This window comes from Hibiscus syriacus, unplaced genomic scaffold (assembly GCF_006381635.1).
Source record: "Hibiscus syriacus cultivar Baekdansim isolate YM2019G1 unplaced genomic scaffold, ASM638163v2 tig00111095_pilon, whole genome shotgun sequence".
NCBI classification, from domain to species: domain Eukaryota; kingdom Viridiplantae; phylum Streptophyta; class Magnoliopsida; order Malvales; family Malvaceae; genus Hibiscus; species Hibiscus syriacus.
This window is the reverse complement of record NW_024062980.1, coordinates 2288049-2307584: the sequence shown is the minus strand read 5'-3', so window position 1 is coordinate 2307584 and position 19536 is coordinate 2288049. Positions and strand designations below refer to the sequence as shown.

Below are 19536 nucleotides of genomic sequence, written 5' to 3'. Positions count from 1 at the left end.
GTTGCATAATAGTCATTGTTACGTTTACAAATCGTTATTTAAGTAATTGTTCATAATAACAAGTGCTGAAAAAAAATAGTATTTAAGGATAGCTCCATAATAACAAATATTTAAAAAATGAGTCCCTAATAACAAATATTAAAAAATTAAATTTTAAGAGTATGCCCCTAATAAAAAGTATTAAAAAAGTTAGACCCTAATAAAAAGTATTGAAAAATTAGAATCCTAACAACAACAAAAATATTAAAAAATGAATTTTAAAAAGCATATCTCTAATAACAAATATTGAAAAATTAGAGCCTTGATAACAAGTATTGAAAAATTATGCCTTTGATAACAAATGCTAGAAAAAAAATACTGGCAAAATATTATGTCTTTGTGACTTTTTTCCTACCTTTATGACTCTTTTATCTCTGTCTTTGTGGTAGATTTTTTATGCCTTTTGGTAGTTTACGGTTTTTGTCTTTGTTTTCGTTTATCTTTTTTCTCAGGGTTAGAGTTGGCATCGTCACGACTGATCAAGATGACGTTTTTTTGTTATCATGATGATCTTCCCTGCTTTGGACTTTCGGATTGATTTGGATATGTGTTTTACGTTTGTGAATAGTTTTTTCACGTCGTTTGTCTCTAATTTACGATTTGTTGGCACCCTTCAGTAGCTTCATTCACTTTTGTGGTTCATTTGTCGATGTAATCAAATTTGTTCGTATCTTTGTTTTCTTCAAACTTTTTGGTTAAGTTTTTTAACCTTTTCCTTATTTGGTCCCTGTGTGATCTAGGTGGCCAGTTTTTGTGTCAAATGTTATAGGAAAATATCCTAATTATAATTTTGTTTGCGTTTACATTATAATTTTAAATCTTCATTCTAATTCTGAATAGTTTCTATTTTTAATAAAACTAACTGCTTCTATAAAAAAAAGAGTAGGCCCCTAATAATAAATATTCGAAGAAACTAAGCCCATAATAATAAATATTATGAACAAATTGAACCCCTAATAACAAATATTAAAAATGATTTGATACTATAACTAATATAAAACTATTTTTTTTGCAAGTATAATAAATTATGAAAAATTCTGGACCCCTGGGCAGAATCTGCCCAGCCTAGATAGGGCTCTGTGTGTAGCATGGAACTTGAATGTTTAATAGTCAAGTATCTATGGCATAAAATTCTTTGGAAAAGGTTTAAGAGTGTAACAACCTTGATTACACTCGAAAGTTTGTAGTTTAATCATCTTGCTTCCAATAAAAAGAATGCTCGAATAGGTGATGAAAGACAAGAAAAATGATACACACCGGAAAGCATGAAAGAAGTATTTTTCATTTGATAACCAACTTAAGTATTCTAAAAAACAACTCAAGTGTTTATGTTTTCTTGCTCAATAATCAATACCTTGAAGAAGATTAAGAAAGTTGAAGAAACATGAAGAATGTTAAAAATAAGTTGGCTTGGTTTGTTTTAGTTAGTTAGTTGGGCTTTAGTTTATTGGACAATTTTCATTTTTTAGTATTACTATTAGTACTTGATCTATTAATCGACTAATCCGAATCGAATAATGCAAAAACAAGGACGAATGTCCAATTTTAATTTTAGTTAGTAGTGTGGGTTATATAAACCTACAGTTTCAATGATAATTTTTCTTTAATCTCATATTTTCTTATCACCTATGCCACCTTTCTCGCAAAGGGAAAAAGAGAAGCAATGAAGAATAATTAATATTTAAAATAAAGATTATATTTATTAAATCCTTTTAGAACTAAGTTAAAGTATTAGTATATATAAATTTTTAGTTTAATTAAAAATTTAAAAATATTATTATAAAAATACAACGACTAAAGTGAAAATAGGATAATAATTGGATAGCTAAATAAGTTAATTTACCCTAACTATATATATATAGTTCGTTAATGTAAAAACGCAACCGGTCTATATAGTTGGGTAATCTGCATAGAATTGTAGACTCGGTGTAATGTTTGAAAATGGATTTGCTTCACAAGTTAATCTAGCCAGAGTCGCGGTGGAGTCCTTGTTCGAATTCAGCTCATCTATGTTAGAGTAAGGCGTTCTCAGATTCCAGCAGTTTTGCACTTAACGTGTTCGATATATTGCCTCAATGGATTACCCTTCTTTCTTTTCCATCCCCCCCCCCCTATTTAGTTGCAATTAACAAAAATCTTAATCTGGGACTTTCCCTTTGTTTCTTTAGATGCTGCTGATTGATGAACTTGGGAGCCTGTAGTTTTTTTTTTAATAAAGAAATGAGTTTCTGGTTTTTGTGTGAAAAAGGTAAAGGGTTTGGCTTTTCATGTGGGTTGAGGAAGGGATTTAATTACCAGCAGAGTTTCAGTTTAGTTATGTTAAGTTCAAATGGGTTAAAGATAAAGTCTTAGATGCTGTTATTGCTTGTGAAAGAGACTTGAGAGCTGCCTGCAATCTTGTCTCCATACTTTCCTCTGCCCCAAATGGTTGTCTCCCCATTTACCATCTTTCCCGACATCGCGGTCAATTGGGCTTGCCCCATGATCTTAAGCTATCCACATTTATCAGGAGATATCCTACCATTTTTCATGAATCTTATGTGTTTGACAGTGCTGGCACTCGTGTTCCTTGCTTCGAGTTGACCCTCGAAGCCTTAAATCTTCACCACGAAGAACTTGGTATCATCAGGGAAAATGTGATGGATTTGATTAACAGGCTTCGCAAACTGCTGATGCTCTCCAAGGATAGGGCCCTTCCTTTACAGACTATTGACCAACTGAAATGGGATTTGGGGTTGCCTTACGATTACTGCAATAGCTTGATCCCGAAGTATGCTGATATTTTTTCTTTGTTTCGCCTTCCTGATGATCGCTTTGGTTTGAAGCTTTTATCATGGAATGATACACTTGTTGTCTCCCAATTAGAGAACCTGCAAACAGAAGATAATTTGAAGAATAGCTGTTTAGCCTTTCCCATATGGTTCACTAGGGGTTTTGGACTCAAGAGAAAGTGCATGGAATGGCTAAGAGAATGGCAGAAACTACCATATACATATACTTCACCTTATGCCGATGCCTCTCACTTGGATCCACGTACAGATGTGTCGGAGAAGAGAATTGTGGGCGTGTTTCACGAGCTTCTTCACCTTAAGAAATCACTGCGTCAGAATGTGAGTAATCTACGGAAACCATTGTCACTACCTCAGAAGTTCACTAAGGTGTTTGAGCGCCATCCTGGCATCTTTTATATTTCCAAGATGTCAGATACTCAAACTGTTGTTCTTAGGGAAGCTTATGAATGTCAACAGCTTATTCAGAGACACCCCATTGTTGATGTTAGGGAAAGATTTGCAAGCATGGTGCGAAATGGATTTTTGGACCGAAGCAGGGGCTTATACAAGAAAACCGCTGATGTCAGTCGCAAGGACCCATCAAAGATTGTACGTGGTCATAAAGGCTTTGGAGACGGTTTTGATTCTGAATTGGAGTCAGATTATAATTTATTTTCTGAATATGATTCTGATGACTCGATTCATCACCAAGGCCGGCCCGATACATGTGTCGGATAGACCTTAGTCCAGGGCAACATGTTTGACCCAAAAAAAATTAGCCCAAAACCAAGTGAAGCAAGCTGTCAGCGCCGCACACCAGCTCAAGGCAAGCCATTCGTCATCACCAAATCTGCAAGCAGTAACCCAAATCATCAAAATTCTACGGCAAATCATCCCAAAGTCAAAGAAGAAAAAGCAATCTAAATCCCTAAATTTTTGGGATTTCAATTCACCAAATAACGAAGAAAAATCAACAATAGGACAAGCAGGATTCGATGGAAAAAATAGAAAATGGGAACCATTTCGAGCAAAAAAAAAGGGGGAAGAAAGAGGATTTGAAAAAACCATTCGGACCATTAGCAAGCAAAATACACGAAAAGGGAATGAGCAAAGTAAACTATTTGATTAAAAATCCTCATCCTATTCGAAACACTTGTAACAGAGAGGGGAGGGTTTATTTTTTCTTTGAAAGGAGCGTTTTTCGAATGAAAAACGTTTGGTAACAGCAAAAAACTCAGTTGTATTTGCGAGAATTCAACAATAAAAATAAAAGATCATTTACAAAGGTATGGATTTTCCTTAAATAATACCATGCAACCATTTTCTGTTTTTTATTGTTCTCGAATCAATATAAAAAAAGTAAAATAAGGTTAGATGTTTACCGAGGTTATTTGAGTCATCAGAGTCCAAGACCGAAGCTTTGGATTTCTTTCGAGAGGCTGGCGTGAGTTGAAGCCCTTAGGGCTTTCGATCGGAGAAGACGAAGTGAGTGGACTGGAGAGAAGGGAGAGGGGCCGAGCGGCTAAGGGTTCTTTGCGTGAGTTTAGTTTAGGTCTAGTATATTTAGTTGCAGCGTCTGTAGGACGCTATGGGGCTTATTTGGCCGATGGTTCTGTGTACAGGTGCGTCAATCATCTATGCAAATGTTATCAAGTAGTGTCTAATCCAAAACCAATTTTGTTGCTTTTAGGTAGACTGCTACAATCTCTTCTCTTTTTGTGTAAATGAAAATCATTATATTTAGTATATATTTTAATATTTACATGCTTCTTTTTTTTTTTTTGCTGTTAAATTTAGGTTTTATATTAATTTTTTTGGGTAAATTAAATTGTAGTCACTGAAGCTGAAGGGTAAATTAGTTTATAGTCCCCAAGACTTAGGTGCCTTTTTGTAAATTAGTTTTATATTGATTGTTTGAATTTTGATTGTTTATGGGCTACATATTACATTTTTGTTTTAAAAAATTACTTATGTTTTGACTATTATCAAGTATAGGGGCATAAAATTATTATCTTACCCAGGGCATTAAAACTCATTGGACTGGCCCTATTCATCACCCTTCTTGAATTAACTGGAACCTCACAATGTGCGAAAGCAACAGAAAACATTGGTGCCTGTTGGATTCAAAATCTGTACAACAGCAACCGTTGCTAGTCAGAGATAAGACAACCAGGGAGGAGAACAAGGATGTTATTTTAAGTCATAGTCCAGCCTCTCTTCTTAAAAGGACATTTTGCAAAACACAGTTGGTACTCTTATAATAATTTAATCATGATTCATATTTTGAATTTTATTATGTTTCCCTGTTTCAATTGATTTCTATATTGGTTTAACGTATGATTAAACATCTTCATCATCCACTTGATGTATTTAAAAATTTTAATAGTACAACGCACCATTCAAGCTGAATTTTGTTTAATCAAGAAAAACTTGATCCATCTGATTCATAGTTCCCTGTGGTAACACGCAAAACAAATGAAGTTACTTTTCAAAACAGTGTGAAATCTACCTACTCACCTTACTAGAAAAGCGTTGACATTTGATTCCTTATGAGGTAAAACCACCATTTCAGCTGCTCTATTTTAGTTCCTTTTTTGCATTCACTTTGCTCTGAATCTTTGGGGTTTTGATTAATTTTGTGTTCCTTTGGAAGAGACAGAGAAGGAGGAGCAATGGAAGAGTATAAACATTCTGGGCATCAACATCTACTGCTTCTGTTGAATGAAATGCAAATCAGCAAACTAAGTGAAAAAGCCGAGTGTTGGATGTGCGGGGAGAAGGCATTGGCTCCATGTTTCGGCTGAGAGGAATGTCGCTGCTTTTACCTCCACACGTGATGTGCCGAAGCACCTCCCCAGATTGATCATCCTGTTCATTGCGATCATCCTTTTCATTGCGAACACCACCTTATCAATCGGGGTCTTATGTTTGCGATTTTTGCATTAAAGCTGGTACGAAGTTCCTTTATCATTGCTCTTGCAAATTTGACTTTCATATTAAATGTGCTCTATTTACATTTAGTATTGCTGAAAAGAATTTGAAAGAGCTTCAACATGTTGAAGATCCATTGATTTCCACTCAAATTGATGGTAAAAAACTTGAAGATGCTAACAAGTGCTTTGGGTGTTAGGAATCATTAGCAAAGTATCCATACTTTTCTCTAGATTGTGGGTTTAATTTACATAAAAATGGGCCGAGCTACCTTTAAAATCAATCATATGTTTCGCCGCAGACATCCTCTTTTTCTACAATTTGATTGTGAATATTGTCCTTGCGAGATATGCTGTAGTCAAATAATCCCGAGAAGAAGATTTGTTTATCGTTGTTCACTTTGTAAGTTCTTTATTCACATTGAGTGTTTGTTGCTTAGTTCATTACTACCTCCTGTTGTTGAAGATAGGAGTTTTCGACATCAGTTCACTCTGATTCAAAGACAAGCCCCTTTTTTTTTTGTGATGCATGTGGTGATGAAGGAAATTATGTTGGCTATATATGTTATACATGCAACATTGTAGTCCATAATAAATGCATTTCATTGCCACGCGTGATCAAAAGCAAGTGGCACGATCATCTCATTTTTCACCACTATCCCCTTGAAGTAGAAGAAGACTTTAAAAGTTCGGATTGCATAATTTGTCATGATAAGGTCAATGAGGAGCTCGGTAATTACTTGTGTTTGGATTGCAAAACTATATTCCATGTGAATTGTGTGATAAGTATGAAAGTTCATATTTTTTGGTTTCATTCGAAAACGATGATCAGAAATCTAGTGAAAGATTGAAGTTGCTAGATAAATCTGTTGAGTCAATCACTTGTGTTTTTCAGAGGAACAATGTTGGGAATGCTATAGAAGTAAAGCATATGCATAACCTAATGTTAAGTGACAAGATTATGGAGTATGATAAAAGTTGTGATGGGTGCATGTTACCTTTTTCGGATTCATTTTTACTGTTGTCTCTAGTGCGATTTTTTTCTTCATAAAGTTTGTGCCATGTTACCTAGGGTGAAGCATGTTTGGCATCATAACCTCTCAAGCTTACTTCAGGCTCATTTATCCTTTGTGAGTGTTGTAGTTTCTGGTCTAATGCCTTCTCCTACAAGTGTAATGAGTGCAAGAAACACATTCGTTGTGTGATTGCTCTGACTCCAGGTGAAGTAACAAGTTCAATACACCAACACTGTTAGGTATGGCTCATAAATATACCAGTAAAGAGGACATGAGATGGAGCGAAGCGAACATCAACTGTCTTTACAAAGAAAGTCTCGTTGTGGGGTTACAAATTATGTGAGTTGAGGGTGCGGGGGCGTAGCCCCCGCGGTACGGTACAGGGTTAATTTTGTAATTATGTACCAGGGTTTTCTATTATAAATAGAGATGTAACCTAGACCTAAAACATCATTGAATAAAACTTCTAGCGCCGCCTAGGCACCGAGGACGTAAGCACATTGCCGAACCTCGTAAAATTCTCGTGTTCTTTCGTTTTCTTTACCCGTTTTCGTCAACAATTGGTATCAGATGTCAGGAGCAAAATTCGAAGTCGCGAAATTCGATGGTCAGGGTAACTTCGGATTATGGCAAACGAGGGTGAAGGATCTATTGGCGCAGCAAGGGATCTTGAAGGCTTTGCGACCTACAAAGCCGGCGTCGATGGATGAGGAAGATTGGGAAGAATTGCAGCAGCGAGCGGCAGGAACCATACGATTATGCTTGGCGGACGAGGTCATGTATCACGTCATGCATCTATCGTCTCCAGACGAAATTTGGAGGAAGTTGGAAAGTCAGTTTATGTCCAAATCCTTAACGACAAAACTGTATCTGAAGCAGCGGTTGTATGGGCTGAAGATGCAGGACGATCACGATTTGGCGCAACACGTGAATGTCTTCAATCAAATCGTTTCTGATCTGGCTCGGCTTGATGTGAAAATTGAGGATGAAGACAGAGCGATGATTCTGTTGTGTTCATTGCCTTCCTCTTACGAACACATGGTGACTACTCTTACATATGGGAAAGAGACTATCAACGTTGAGGAGATTACTGCAGCCTTGTTGGCTCACAACCAGCGGAAGCAGAATGCAGGGGAAAACTCTCAAGCCGATAGCTTATATGTCAAGGGTAATCGAGATCGTGGACGGAAGCCAGAGAAGACAGGGTCCGGGAAGCGAAATTCCAGATCCAAATCCAGGGATAAGAAGACGATTCACTGTTACAAGTGCAAGGAGGCGGGACATATGAAGCGAGACTGTCCGAAGTTGAAAAAGCAGACCGATGAGAAGCGTGATGGCTCATCCAAGTCTGTGAACGTGGTCGAGGATGATACTTCTGATTGCAGTGAGGGTGATATGCTTTCTATTTCAACGACACAATTGACGGATGCTTGGATTCTTGATTCTGGATGTTCTTATCACATCACGCCAAATAGGGAATGGTTTTCGACATACAGGCCGGTTAATTCTGGTTCGGTTTATTTGGGTGATGATCGATGTTGCAATATTGTTGGTATTGGTGATGTCAGAATTAAGATGCACGATGGCTTCGTTCGGACGTTGAGTGGTGTTCGACATATCCCAGACTTGAAGAAGAATTTGATTTCCTTGGGCACTTTGCACAAGAATGGTTTTATCCCTAAGGCTGACGAGGATAGGGAAACCATTCGGATTGTTAAAGGAGCATTGACTGTGATGAAAGGCAAGATGACTGCAGGGAATATCTACAGATTGTTAGGGAGTACCGTTGCAGGTGGAGTTCACTCTGTTGAGTCCTGTGATGATACGACAAAATTGTGGCATATGCGCCTTGCTCATCTTAGTGAACGTGGTATGGCAGAATTACACAAGAGAAACTTGTTGCATGGTGTCAAATGCTGTAAGCTCGATTTTTGCAAGTATTGTGTTCTTGGTAAACAGACTAAAGTCCGTTTCAAGACTGCGAAGCACACAACTCAAGGGATTCTTGATTATGTGCATTCTGATGTATGGGGGCCTTCCACGACATCGTCTTTGGGTGGATCTAGGTACTATGTTACTTTTATTGATGATTTTTCACGGAAAGTTTGGGTGTATTTTTTGAAACAGAAATCTGAAGTTTTTGAGAAGTTCAAGCTGTGGAAAGCTGAGGTAGAAAACCAAACAGGACGAAAAATCAAGTGTTTGCGGTCTGACAATGGTACGGAGTACACAGATTCACAGTTCCTACAATTCTGTAAGGAGCATGGGATTCAGAGGCATTTTACAGTGCGCAAGACACCACAACAGAATGGTGTTGCGGGAATGAACAGGTCGTTGAATGAAAGAGCCAGATGTTTGCGGTTGAATGCGGGGCTTCCCAAACACTTCTGGGCTGAGGCTGCTAACATGGCGTGTTACCTTATCAACAGATCGCCAAGGGCATCGCTGGCTGGGAAAGTTGCAGAAGAGGTATGGACTGGTCATGATGTTAGTTTTGATAACTTACGGATTTTTGGTTGTCCTGCTTATGTGCATGTACCTGCTGATGAGAGATCCAAACTTGATGCAAAATCGAAGGAGTGTATTTTTCTGGGTTACAAGAAAGGTGTCAAAGGATTCAAGTTCTGGGATCCAGTTGCGAAGAAAGTTGTGATTAGTAGAGATGTCGTTTTTTATGAACAGTCTATGTTGCAGCATAAGCAAGACACGACAGTGGTAGATTTCGAGCAGTTTCCAGTTGAGAAACCAGAAACTTCTCAACCGACTTCTGGTGGTTCCACTACGGATGATTTGCAGGATTATAGTCTCGCCAGAGACAGGGTGAGACGGACGAATATAAAGCCTCCGAACAGATTGGGTTTTGAAGACTTAGTATCTTTTGCACTTACTGTTAGCAGTGATGATCCAGTTACTTTTCATGATGCCGTTACTAGTCAGGAAAACGACAAGTGGATGGCAGCCATGGTTGAGGAGATGGAGTCTTTGAATCACAATCGCACATGGGAGTTAGTTCCCCTTCCTGAGGGTAAGAAGCCGATTGGTTGCAAATGGGTGTATAAGAAGAAACCAGCAGTAACAGAAAAAGAGGGGGAGAAGTTCAAGGCTCGTTTGGTAGCGAAGGGTTTTTCACAGCAGAAAGGAGTTGATTATGATGAAATCTTTTCTCCTGTGGTCAGGCACACTTCAATCCGAGCAGTACTTGCATTGGTGGCTAGTTGGGATTTGCATTTAGAGCAGATGGATGTTAAAACAGCTTTTTTGCATGGTGATTTAGAGGAGCAGATCTACATGCGGCAACCTGAAGGTTTCACTCAACCTGGAAACGAGCATTTAGTTTGCAGATTGAAGAAATCTTTGTACGGGTTAAAACAGTCTCCGAGACAGTGGTATAAACGGTTTGACTCCTATATGATCAAGATTGGCTACAACCGATGTGAGTATGATTGTTGTGTCTATGTTAAGAGCCTTGATGATGGTTCTTTTATTTTTCTATTACTGTATGTTGATGATATGTTGATTGCTGCGAAGAACATGGATGATGTTATCGGTTTGAAAACTTTATTGAGTCAGGAATTTGATATGAAAGATTTAGGTGCTGCAAAGAAAATTCTTGGAATGGAAATTTGCAGGGACAGAGACTCAAGGAAACTGCGGCTATCTCAACGGGGTTATGTTGAGAAAATGCTAGAAAGGTTTGCGATGAGCAGCGCGAAACCAGTTAGCACTCCATTGGCGAATCACTTTAAGCTCTCATCAGAACAGTGCCCTAAGACAGATAAGGAAGCTGAAAATATGGCAAAGGTTCCGTATTCTAATGCTGTTGGCTGCTTGATGTATGCGATGGTATGTACTCGTCCTGATTTAGCTCATGCTGTTAGTCAAGTTTGTAAGTACATGTCTAAACCTGGTAAGCAACATTGGGATGCAGTCAAGTGGATCTTTCGGTACTTAAAGGGTACTGTGGGACATGGAATTGTTTTTGGGAGTCAGCGGGATAATCCTTTGGTTGTAGGATATGTGGATTCAGATTATGCAGGTGACTTGGATAATAGAAGATCTACGACAGGGTATGTGTTTACTCTTGGTGGAGGGCCTATTTGCTGGAAGTCTACTGTTCAATCTGTCGTTGCACTATCTACAACTGAAGCTGAATACATGGCAGCGGCTGAAGCTGCAAAAGAAGCTTTATGGCTTATTGGTTTAGTGAAGGAGTTGGGTGTTCAACAAGGTGGAGTTCAGTTGCTTTGTGATAATCAAAGTGCTATTCACTTGGCTAAGAATCAGGTGTATCGTGCTAGAACTAAACATATTGATGTAAGGTTCCACAAGATCAGAGAGTTGGTTGCATCTGGAGAGGTTTTGTTTCAGAAGGTACATACTGATGAGAATGCCGCTGATATGTTCACCAAGCCAGTTACGACATACAAGTTCAAGCATTGCTTGGACTTGTTGAATGTTTCGAGTTGTTAAAGAAACAAGGTAACCCAACCCACATTGAAGTTTCCAAGGGGTAGGATATTCGCCAAGGTGGAGATTTGTTAGGTATGGCTCATAAATATACCAGTAAAGAGGACATGAGATGGAGCGAAGCGAACATCAACTGTCTTTACAAAGAAAGTCTCGTTGTGGGGTTACAAATTATGTGGGTTGAGGGTGCGGGGGCGTAGCCCCCGCGGTACGGTACAGGGTTAATTTTGTAATTATGTACCAGGGTTTTCTATTATAAATAGAGATGTAACCTAGACCTAAAACATCATTGAATAAAACTTCTAGCGCCGCCTAGGCACCGAGGACGTAAGCACATTGCCGAACCTCGTAAAATTCTCGTGTTCTTTCGTTTTCTTTACCCGTTTTCGTCAACAAACACCCTCTCTTTTTCTACAAAGACTACAAAGGGCAATGTAGTGCTTGTGGTCTTGGTTGGACCGGGGGTGTTCCGTTGTAAGATTTGCAAAACCTGTTTTGTTTTAGATCATAAATGTTTTTGGCTACTGACTACAGCTCGACACAAATGCGATAAACATCTTATTCAAAACGTCATTATTGTGATATTTGCGAAGGACGACGGGATCTAAAATGTTGGTTTTATCATTGTGCAACCTGTGATATTTCTGTTCATGTCCAATGGATATGTTAAAACCGGAAAGGAAAACTGACAAGACACATTGCTTGTGTATTGTTTGCTATTGTAATTTGTTTTTTCTCTTGTGTTTTTTCTCTCAACTTTTAGGTTAAATAAATTGTAATGGCGATGCTTGGAATTTACAAGGTTTGGAGTGTCATTGATGACTGAATCTAGAACTTATAGTTTGGCAGTGTGCTTCTTCTTACATGAAGATGACGATATTTTTATGCATTCCCTCGATAAGTCTTTGCTTCTTTGTGCAAGTTATACCAGTAAGATCAATTTTCTGGATTTCCACAATGGAATAACTTTAGAGAGGAGAAATTGAATACTGTTGAACATAGTTCGATCGATGATGAATTATGTTGATCTTTCTATCTTATTTTGGAGACATGTACTTGAAACAATTGTTTTCACACTGAATCGTGTACCATCTAAATTGATTTAAAATACATCATATAAGTACATTGATCTTTCTATCTTTTTTTTTCATCAAGATTTGGGCTATAAAACTAATGGTTAACATCGGATAACTGAAAAACTCGAATCTCAAAAGTGTATCTTTGTGACATATACTAAGAAATTAAATGATATTATTCCTACCGAAAGTAAAATGTTTGTCGTTCGAACTACAGTCTTCTCCGAGATAGAATTTATCTCTAGAAAAGGAGGTGATAGAAATATTGAACTTGAAAAAATCCGAAATCAATCACATGTCATTGAACCAACTATTGAACAACTTGTGAAACTTGTTATTGAGGAACAATCAACCGTTTGAAAACACAATCACCATGGAGATCTTTAAGAGAATGCAATGTACTTGAGAAAGATAAGTTTCTTGCCTTATTGCATAGTGATGTTCTTATAAATCAAAGAGCGCAAGGCTCTTAACCTTGTGGTCGTGGGATCGAGTCCCACGGTGGGCAATTCATAATTGCTGGAGTTCTTCTACGGAAGTTGCTATCAACCTAGCGTTGGGGGCAGCTTACTACCCTACCTCCCCCTTACCCCATTACATATGGGAATAGGGTCAGCTAATAAATGTTCTTATAAATCAAGATGTTAATATTTTCCTTCTCCTATAAAAATTTCAAAAGGAATACACATGAACATACATAATTACTAATGACCAAAAATAAAGTATCAAGGAAACAATCGTTGTAGTATAAAACGAGACATTATATTTAATTACTAGACACCATATAAGATATCATTGAGGTATTGAAGGGAAATCAGAATATGAGCACCTCAACTTCATAATATCCAAATAAAAATCTCAGTTTTCTTAAAAATCCTGTGGTAGAATAAGACTACAATTTATAAACCAGCAATAAGAAATCAGATGGACAAATATAATAAAATACATAGATAAAATTGAGCATCTCAGTTTCTAATGATATCCTAATATAAATCTCTAAAAATCCCATGACTATAATTTATAAAACCAACAATAAGAAATAGAATTGGGCCTTGTAAGTTGAAGAATTTTCTATTTTTAAGAAATACAATTTTTTTTAATTGAGAGGAGCCTCGTAAGGTTTTCTTTATTTATTTTTCAAAAATATATATTTTTCAATATTAATTGATACTTATAAAATAATTGTCAGGGACCAAGGCTCCTCTTGATTCCCACAAAGGTCCGCCCATGCTTGAAAAATACATAGAATTGATGGATTCTTGTTCTGAAATTATATTACCTTTATAAGCAGGAAAAAAAGAGATTGTTCTTTCTTAGTAATCTCAACGTAATACAAGCATCACATGAATAAAAAGTTCAATAAAATCAATCTTTTACATGAGAATGAATTGAAGAATTGAATTCCAGGTGATAGGCATCTTTAAATCATAATTACTAAACAACTATCTTCAAATACTAATATGTCTGAGAGCGAATAATAAATCTATTAACAACAAAGTCGTTGTAGTATAGCGGTGAGTATTCCAGCTTATCACATTGGTAACTTGGGTTTGATCCCTGGTGACCACTTCTAATTTCAGTGTAAAGAAAAGGCAGTAAAAACTAAAACTGAATTAACAATGGCGTCACCCGGACATGAACCAAAGACCTTTAGTGTGTTAGACTGACGACATGAACCAAAGACCTTTAGTGTGTTAGACTGACGACATGAACCAAAGACCATCAGTGTGTTAGACTGAAGTGATAACAACTACACCACAACACCATGCAACAGTACAAAATATTGAATTGTTAAACATCAAATTAGAAGGAAGAAGCAAAGTATTCAATTGAGCACCTCAGCTTCTAATGATATCCTAATACAAATCTCCAAAAATCCTAGGACTAAAATTTATAAACCAACAATAATAAATACAATTGGACTTGCAAAATACATAGAATTTACGGATTCTTGTTCTGAAATTATATTACCTTCATAAGCAGGAAATAAAGATTGTGCTTTCTTAGTAATCTGAACATAATACAGAATTATTTGAATGATTAAATAACTTTTAAGACAATTTTATTGTATTAGAAGCCCATTACTGATCTTTTTCTTCAGGTTTGCTGCTTGTGGAATTGTTTGTAAAAAATAACATCACTTTTCCTGTCAAATATATGAGATTGTATGGAAAAAAGCACATATATCTCCTAATGAAGTGAGAGAAGCTCCTGCTTCTCTCTAGATTTTAAGACGTTTTTTTTACAGCTCTTTCTTTGATCTCTCTTTTTGTCTTATGATGGCAAGTAAGGTGATTAGTTCTGCTGGGAAGAATTGTTTTACGGTGATCATTTTCAACATTCCAGAGCTTTTTCATCATAAAGGTCTTTGGCTGTTATTCGATAAATATGGAGAGGTGGTCGATTCTTTCATCCCTAACAAAAGAAGCAAGGGAGGAAGTAGGTTTGGCTTTGTTCGTTTCACCAGTTTGGAGGACGCAAGGAAGGCTATCAGCTGTGTTGACAGATCTAGGATTCGTGGTAATGAAGTTAGAGTTTTCTTGGCCAGATTTCAACCTCGGGCAGCTTTTTGGAGAAAGAAGTTTTCTGGTTTAAAACCAGCCGTGAGCAAGAGTAAAAGGGAGGATGTTGGGCGTTTAGAGGTTCCCATTGTGGGTTCTGTTGACGAGGTCAAGCTTTTAACTTGCAGAGGCAGCTTGGTAGGGTGGTGCAGAAATTTTTTTAAGATGAAAGAGTTGGCTGCTATTATGCACAAGGAAGGCATATTAGGCCTGAAAATTTTGAGGTTAAGCGGGCTAGCAGTTCTAATCATTTTGAGGATGAAGAGAGTAGGGATTTCTCGCTGAACAATCAGATGGGGGCATTGAATAAATGTTTTGGCAAAGTAGAAGTGTGGTCGGAAAACTTTCATTGCAGCAGTCGCCGGGCGTGGCTTTCGTGCAAAGGGATCCCACCGTTTTTGTGGAATCCTTCCACCTTCAGAAGCATTGCAGACAAATGGGGAGAACTTATCTCCATTGAGGAAGGATCTGTGAATCCAGGCTCTTTTGATAGGGCTTTGTTTCAAATTATTACAAACTGCCAAACACGTGTGGAAGAATCCGTTGTTTTGAAAGCTGGGGATTTGTTTTTTACAGTTTTTATTTCTGAGTTTGAGCCTTGTTTCAGTCCTGTTTCGGTCTGGGCAGACTCGTTCCTGATGGATGAGGCAGTTGCCTCCCCGTTCTCTTTAGTGGGGGAGCTCGTCGGTGTCTCGCCAGTTATTTCTCCCGTGGTGGAGGTATGTCTTGAGGGAGCTAGTAGAAACGTGGACTGTTCAGCTGGTAGAAACGTGGACTGTTCGGTGGAGAAGATTTCTTAGCGATGTTCTGTGGACGAAGAAAGTCTATTATGTTGTATGGGGGAAAGATTTAATGGCTGCATCTTGTCAGGTGGGGAAGTAGTGGAGAGGAACATAGGGGAGGATTATATTATGGGTTTAAGGAATAATGTTGTTGGTATGGGGAAGATTCCTTCGGAATTCGAGGATGTGGTGGAGCACGAGATTGTGTTGGAACAAGCGGCGAGAGAGTCAGTTTTTGAAAGAAGCGAAAGTTGTAAGTCTGCACGTGATATAGAGGGAATAATGGATTTTTTTGATTCGTCCAACTTGGATGGTCGGTTAAAGGCAAAGGTGATGAAGAACGTGATTAACATTATCAAAAAGCGTGCTATTAGTAATTCCAAGGGTGTGGAGGCCCAACAGGATGGGGATGTGGTTGGCAATTTGGATGGAAGAGCTAAATCGGGGTTTGTAGATAAGAATTTGGAACAGATTCTTAGAGTATTGGAGGGGAATTTAACTCTTCCCAATCCTTTGAAGAGAGAGATTCGGGTCCCCAAATAAAGGCTAGATACTGCTGAACCAGGAAACAGAAGAAGGTTCAATGTGAGGGTGTTTTGTCTGTTCTTGGAGCCATAATATGTTTCCGGTTTTTCCAGCTTTGGAGAAAGGGTCTACAGCTGGGTTTTCTGCCCTCTTCGTGTGGAAGCTCCTGGATGTTGTGTTTTATTTTGGCTTCTTTGGTTTGAGTCAGCTATACTTTTTGGTCTTTATTTTAGGAGTTTTGTTTTCTGGTGCCCTTCGAGCCAAGAGTTAGGCTTTCAGTCGGGTCAGTCCTTTTGAGGCTGTTGCGGTTGATATGTTGGATTAGGTTGAGTTTTGTTGCTGCTGTGGGGGTGTTTTCGGTTGTTTTATAGTGTTATGTTTTATGTAGGGGGTCGATCTCTGGATGTATACTGGTTTTTTATGTTTAATGAAATCCTAAGGCACTCTTTTCCTCCTTCCGCTGATTAAGGAACTTATCTATAAGTCCCTCTAATCAAGGAGGTTTTTAATGAGGCCTTCAATTCCTATAAAAAAAAAGAAAGCCAATTTTGGATTGAAAAGGCAACATCTTTCGCAATCCTTAAACTTGTGATTTAACTAAATAAATGAGGCTACTACCATTGTTTGATCTAAATTCGTTTCTTCACTCCTTCCAAATCACATGTCAAAAAGTTCTGTTGAGGGAAGGACCAATTCTAGGGCCAAGCCATGGAACTGTTAGCTGTGCGAATGGAAACTAAGCTTTACAAGCAATGCATTCAGTCCTTAACAACCCCATCTACACACTATTGGCCAATCAAATTTGTTACTGTACTAAAAAAGATATAAAATGTTTGACCCGTATCTGTCCACACAATAGATCTCTTAATGTGCAGTCATCAGAGGCCAATCTTAGTTTAGGAGCAAAAACTATGGAACCAACCAAAATTAGGAAGACCCAACCAAAATGCTCCGTTTACTACTATTATAAATTATACTTAAATGTGCTTTAGCCACATGTTGACCTCAATCCATGCTTGTAAATAATGGCGAACAGTAAAAAAAAAAGAATTTTTTTTGGGTGCGTAAACAGTGATAAATATGTGCAATAAAATGGAAATCTTGCATAAGAGTTGCTTAACAGAAATCAGAAAGTGTATTTAAGAAAAGCCTAGTTGTTTGAATAAGATCACCAATTTGATTGATTTACATGAAGAGAAGACAATAATATGTAACAATTTTGATATCATATAGGTTAGCTAGATAATTCACTACTAGCTCAATAACAAATATACCTCGTCACTGTAGACCAGTTCTCTCTCTTTTTTAATCCATTTGTTCTTTTTTCAGGGGGCAACGAAGAGCTCAATTTTCTTATTTTCTAAATAAAAAACTAGCAAATATTCCGTGGCCATTGCTCAACAACAGCTAAAAGTGATAAAGAAAATAACTTAAGCTAGAAATTCCAATGAATTGTTAGATGATCACATTGACAAATAATTTGGCCAACGGAACATGACACTAGCTTTATAATAATTGCATCCGAAGCCTGAAACACTACACCAAGGATCACAAGGAATGCTTTTAAAGGGTACAGGAATACTATAGTGCCATAGAACAAAAGGAAGTAGACATAAAAAAAAACCTTTTTAAGTGTACAATGTCAAGGAGTTCAGAAACCGTGAGCAGACTCAAAAGGTCCTTCATGTCATCATCATGTAGCTTAGTTGTTTCTTCAAAGAGATACAGATAAACAGTTGCTGCAGTGTCACATAAAATTTTGCTATTAGTAAATAATTTGGTGTAGAAATAAGAAATATTTTTGCAAACTTAAATTACCAGATAGCTCCTTGGCAGCTTGTTGAGCATCACATATTTCAGGATACATAATTGTTTACAATCGAAACCAAGTTCCTGAATTAAAAATAGCATGACAATAAAATTTATTGTCCATGGAAACAAATAAGTTCTGGAGAATTTAAATTAGTAGATTAACCACATAGTTGTATCAAAAGGCTTCCCAGATATGCTGTCCACATTTTCATCCATACGAAGTCTAGACTCCTCATTATCATTGGACAGTTCAGGAAACTCAACCATGATGTTTGCTTTCCATGACTGCTAGGGTTTCCCGTTGATCTAGCCACATCAATTTGTTTAACACTCAGTTTGCGGAAATTGTCCACACAGATAGATCATGGCCTTTTTCTTCACTTGGACTGATTTCCGAGAAGCCACCAGTGACATTCTCTTCATAGTCGCAATGAATCTTAATAAGGTCACGACTCAGTAACTGTTCTGATTCACCTGAAGAAATTTGAAGTTCTGATTGAGAACAACCGAAGTTTACTCCAAGAAGCATCCGCTGCATCAACTTCTGCTTGGTTCTTCTAGAAAGACACCCATCTGACTCCATTAGTTCACATTGAAAGATGTAAAATCAAATAAGAACCAAGAAAGTAACGACTTTTACCCCCCAAAACAAAACAAATAGGAAGTAGAAATAACTAACTATGTTACTTGAACTCGGATTTGAGTTTCAAAAACTAGTATTGTCATTTTTTTCAAGTCCTCTGGTGTATTTGAATGATTATTGGAAGGTCATATCCTGATATCCTCTTGTCCATATTCAAATATATGTCATCATGTATGCCGGATGCGGATACATGCGCAAAAATGAAAGTATGAAGGCCATAACTCTATATCATTATCTGAATATATCAAATGGACTCTGATAACAAATTACGAAGGCTACATCACTATCCCCATATCAAAGAATAAATGTCCGAAAAAGGGTTGGAGGAGACTCAATAGCAATATATATAACAAATCAATAGTATTAAAAACAAGAGAAAAGAAAAATACCCATATGAGAATTAATAGTGTAAACTTCACCACGGACTTTGTTCCCACAAAAAGGGAAGGCTACCAGATCGGAGCTTCATATTTCAGCCTCGCCTTTGGAACATTCAGTTTCACCTACCCTTCCATTTCAATCAGACAATAGATTCAAATAACTATGGAGAAATGTAAAATCAACTTCAATTTTAACTTTCCAAAAGATAAACAAGGAAATCAACAAAAGCGAGGGGGGAGAGTTACCTGGATTGGCGAAGAGAGAATAGATTGAAGGCTGACAAAGAAACAACGGCGTTTGCCCATCAATCTGTACAAACTTTCTCTTCCAGTTAGTATTTGCAGCAGAGTGGTTTAAGATAAACTACACCTCTCATCATTCGCAAGCTCACCATTAATTTGAAACCCTACCTCGGTAGCTTCCTCGTAAGCTAGGCGGCGGGCACCTCCAGTGCCAATGTGCCATACTTGGAGGATAATTACGGATAAAATATACAAATAATCTTATTCTAATGGACTGGTAAGAACTTTATT

General features: G+C 37.6%; 1 long non-coding RNA gene and 1 pseudogene across 4 annotated transcripts; one reads left to right on the top strand and one right to left on the bottom strand.

Annotated features, from left to right (window-relative positions):
- The first annotated feature begins 1959 nt into the window (after positions 1-1959).
- Positions 1960-3667, top strand: LOC120152654 (annotated as a pseudogene).
- A 13911-nt stretch (positions 3668-17578) lies between these two features.
- Positions 17579-19486, bottom strand: LOC120152668. Of its 4 annotated transcripts, none has more exons than XR_005518698.1 (5): positions 19414-19486; positions 19249-19312; positions 19012-19130; positions 17986-18536; positions 17579-17906 (listed from the first exon to the last, which is right to left on the bottom strand). It is a non-coding gene; the product is annotated as an uncharacterized LOC120152668 (long non-coding RNA). The 4 variants fall into 4 exon arrangements; XR_005518699.1 differs by having other exon boundaries at positions 19012-19125; XR_005518697.1 differs by having other exon boundaries at positions 19249-19451.
- Positions 19487-19536: the final 50 nt, after the last annotated feature.